This window comes from Triturus cristatus, chromosome 5_2, assembly GCF_964204655.1.
Source record: "Triturus cristatus chromosome 5_2, aTriCri1.1, whole genome shotgun sequence".
Lineage (NCBI taxonomy): Eukaryota > Metazoa > Chordata > Amphibia > Caudata > Salamandridae > Triturus > Triturus cristatus.
Genome location: NC_140588.1, coordinates 981110900 through 981114298, shown reverse-complemented (window position 1 = coordinate 981114298; position 3399 = coordinate 981110900).

Below are 3399 nucleotides of genomic sequence, written 5' to 3'. Positions count from 1 at the left end.
GTCGCTTCCGCAGGTGCGGGTCTGATAACCAGCGGGCGGAGCAGTCCACCTCAAAGCCTTCATAATCCGAGCTTCAGGGGGCACCCCAAGCCGGTTGGAGGCAGGGTCCGTCAGCACCTCCACCTCTGGCGCGGTATGACTTCGGACAAGTGGGTGCTGCAGATAATCTGCCAAGGTTACTCGCTCCCCTTTCTGTCCTCCCCTCCAGCCATGCCACCTCAGTACCACCGCATGTCTGGTTATTATTTGGCTCTTCTCCATCAGGAAGTCACGGCCCTCCTGGCCAAGGGGGCCATTGAGTACGTTCCCGATCAGGAAGTAGGGAGTGGTTGCTATTACCACTACTTCCTGGTCCCCAAGAAGGACAAGGGGGGCCTGCGCCCCATCTTGGCCCTCCGGGACGTTAATCTCTTCCTCCGGAAGGAGAAGTTCAAGATGCTGACTCTGGCTCAGGTCCTGTCTGCCCTGGACCCTGGAGACTGGATGGTAGCGTTGGACTTGCAGGACGCTCATTTTCACATTCCCGTCCTGCCGGCCCACCGGCATTACCTGCGGTTCATGGTAGGCCAGGAGCATTTTCAGTTTGCCGTGCTCCCCTTCGGCCTTACCAGCGCCCCTCGGATGTTCAGGAAAGTGATGGTAGTAGTCGCAGCTCATCTGCGCAGGTCAGGGGTGTCAGGTTTCCCCTACCTCGACGACTGACAGTTGAAGGCGGGCTCGCTCCAGGCAGTTGTCTCCCACCTCCAGACTATGGCCGACCTCCTGCATCTGCTGGGGTTCTCCGTCTATGTGCTGAAGTCGCACTTGAGTCCCTCTCAGAAGCTCACTTTCATCGGAGCGGTTCTGGATTCGACGCTGTTTCGGGTTTAACCTCCCGAACAGTGAGTCCGGGATATTCAGGCTATGGTTCCGCTCTTTCAGCCTCTATCCTGGGTTTCAGTCAGGATGACCCTCCAGCTTCTGGGCCTGATGGCCTCCTGCATCCTGCTGGTGCCGCATGCCAGATGGCATATGTGGTCTCTGCAGTGGGACCTGCAGTTAGAGTGGGCACAGCATATGGGCAACCTGTCCGATCTCGTCCAGATCTCGGAGGGCGCTGCACGACAGTTGCAGTGGTGGCTTACGGATCGCGATTGGGTCAGTGGCATCAAAGCCTGTTACTCCTTGGCCAAGAAGAAGCCTTCTGTGGGACTGCGTGTCCATTCGACCAGGGCAACTGCAGCCACTACTGCCTTGGGACGCGGTGTCCCTTTGCAGGATATTTGTCAGGCAGCTACGTGGGCCTCGCTGCACACGTTTACCAAGCACTACTGCCTTGACAGTCCGGTCCGGAGAGACGGCTTCTTTGGCCGTTCTGTGCTTCGTGACTTTCTGGTGAATTCTTGTTCGCAGACCTACCACCGGGGTTGGTATTGCTGGGGTATCTATTCTAAGGTAAGGAATCTATCACTAACGTGTCTCTTTCAGATGCACAAGTTACTACTTGTGTAACGATATATCTGTAAGAGACATTAGTTCGTGATAGATTCCTTACCTCCCCACCCATCCTCCCCGTTCTGTGAACTGATTACTAGGGTTAAGGTCATCCCTTTTTAGGGCCCTAGTTTTATGCACCAAAGGTCAGTTTCTCGCATGGCTCTGTGTTTCAGCGCGGAAAGTTGTGTACAGAACTGACGCCAGCGCGCATGGGCGGCGCCTAAGTAGCCTCCATGACATCATCCCGGCGCATACGACGCCAGTGATAGGCGCGGAGCCGCACGGCGCCACCTACTGGCGCGCAGGGGTACTGCTAAGCAGAAAACTTTCCAGATCCAGACTGACGCCTGGGGAATATTCTAAGCTAAGGAATCTATCACTAACTAATGTCTCTTACAGGTATATCGTTACACAAATAGTAACTTGTGCATCTTGGCACACCTTTACTCACCCCAGAGAAAGTGACATTTACAACACTCTTCCTTGCAATCAATCCATCTAATCACTTTAGCGACCCTCTTCCACCTCCCATCTTCGAGGCAATAAATCCTCCAACCTGCCCTTATGGTCCAAGATTGTCAATGCTTCACTAGTGCAAGGCGCGATCCCTGAAAACCTAACGCAGACCGCTCTGATCTGAACAACTTCCGTCCCATTTCCAACATCCCCACTCTGGCAAAACTTCTTGAAAAATGTGTGCTAATTCAACTCTGATCACACATCGAGAAATTCCAATTGTTGGATCATTATCAATCTGGTTTTAGGATAGTGCACAGTACCGAATCTGCACTCACACACATCATGGATGACATTTTAAAGTTCCTAGACCATAATGAATCTTGCTTATTGATCCTCCTTGACTTTTCTTCTGCCTTTGACACTGTGAACCATATCAAACTACTATCTACTCTACAACACAGGATGGGCTTATCAGGGTCGGTATTGAACTGGTTCACTTCCTTCCTTCAAAAGAGATCCCAAAGAATCCAGATGAATCAATTTCTTTCTCAGGCCCATACAGTAACTATGGGGGTTCCACAGGGGTCCGCCCTATCACACATACTCTTCAATTTACTCTTAGAAACGTTAGCAAATGCCTTGAACTCTGCGAACATTCTTTTTCATATGTATGCGGATGACACTCAACTTTATCTGAAAATCACCTCCCCAGAAGACCTCTCACTCAACTTAATCCTGATGAACACTCAAATCTGGCTCTCTGACAAGTACCTCATACTCAACACAACCAAAACAGAATTCATTCTCATTGCTCCCCCTAATCACATTCCCAAGATTGAACTTTGGATGAAACGCCTCACAGCCTTCAACTGCTCCCCCCACATTATTGATTCAGCTAAATCCCTCTGAATCACGCTAGACATGCACTTGAATATGAAGAACCATATCAGCAATGCAACCAAGGGAGCTAAACATCAGTTGAGTATACTAAGGAATCTCAAACCATTCCTTCCACAGAAAGACTTCAAATTGGCAGTGATACTAGCTCTAGTTTTGCCAAGACTAGACTACGGTAGTTCCATGATATGTGGTCTCCCCAAACCGAGGCTAGCACCACTGAGGGCTTCCCTTAATGCCGCAGCTACATTGATTACTGAGACACAAAGAAAAGTACACATATCCCCAGCCCTAAAATCCCTAAACTGGTTACCATACGAGGCCAGAATATAGTTCAAAATTGCCTGCATGACGCACAAAGCCCTTCATTTAAAGACCCCCCACCTATCTAAACTAGAACTATCAGGGGGCCGCAGAGCGTCACGAAGTGCAAGTACAATGCTCCTGAAACCACAGATTTTCCACAAAAAGAGATCGAGTAACAGAGCCTTCTCTGGCATTGCCCCAAAGATTTGGAACTCCCTCCCGAAATCCGTACAATTTCCTTCACTGGTTCCTTCAAAAAGG